This window comes from Octopus bimaculoides, chromosome 6 (genome assembly GCF_001194135.2).
Source record: "Octopus bimaculoides isolate UCB-OBI-ISO-001 chromosome 6, ASM119413v2, whole genome shotgun sequence".
NCBI lineage: Eukaryota > Metazoa > Mollusca > Cephalopoda > Octopoda > Octopodidae > Octopus > Octopus bimaculoides.
The window spans coordinates 16906664-16907580 of NC_068986.1; the positions used below are offsets into that span (position 1 = coordinate 16906664).

Below are 917 nucleotides of genomic sequence, written 5' to 3' on the forward strand. Positions count from 1 at the left end.
TATATTATTATTATTATTAGTAGTAGTAGTAGTAGTAGTAGTAGTAGTAGTGGTGGTGGTCGTCGTGGTACAGTAGAGCTGTGAATGTAAATGAAAATATTTGCCAAAACAGCTACTGGACACGACATTCATTATTGCACGTTTACATCACATTATCAGAACTGACGCTCTTGGGAAATGGAACAAAAAAAAAGAAAAAAAAAGTACAAACAAGAGAAAGTGTTAGTGTTGTATGTGTCTGAGGCTATTTTGTATGTACTATAAATATGTGTGTGGTGTGGTGTGGCGTGTGTGTGTGTGTGTGTGTGTGTATGTGTGCCTGGTGTATTATATATGGAGAGAGTGAACAGAACCCAATAAAGTTTGAAAATCAATTAAGGTAGTTCGTACTTTTTATCAATCTATGGAGAAAGAGTTAAATTTGCTCAGTTTTTGTATATACTACAGACACAAAAACACAGACATACAAACACACTCACATACACACATAAACACATTCACAACCACAAACACCCATATCAAAACACATTCGCAACCACATACACAAACACAAAAACACATTCACAACCCCATACACACACAAACACACATGTATGGGAAGGCGCATACCCTAGTGGTTTGAGGTGTTGCCCTCGTGATCACGGTTTCAATTCCTAGATGAGCTGTGCACTGTGTTTTTAAGCAAAACACTTCATTTCATGTCACTAAAGTCCACTCAGCTGTAAAGGGTACACACTGAGATAGAGCAGCCTTCCACCCATGCCTACCCAGCTGGGTGGTGTCATTCCAAAGCTAAATTGATGCACAGTGCATTGTGACAAGCAATGTATCACAACTCTGAGAGTCGATCGCATGAGATATACACACACAAACAGTATATACATATATATATATATATATATATATATATATATATT

General features: G+C 37.2%; 1 protein-coding gene across 5 annotated transcripts in view; it reads right to left on the reverse strand.

Annotated features, from left to right (window-relative positions):
* The window catches only part of LOC106875435 (alpha-mannosidase 2), a 473174-nt gene that overhangs the window by 13936 nt on the left and 458321 nt on the right, over positions 1-917 (reverse strand). The gene's annotated exons all lie outside the window — the stretch shown is intronic.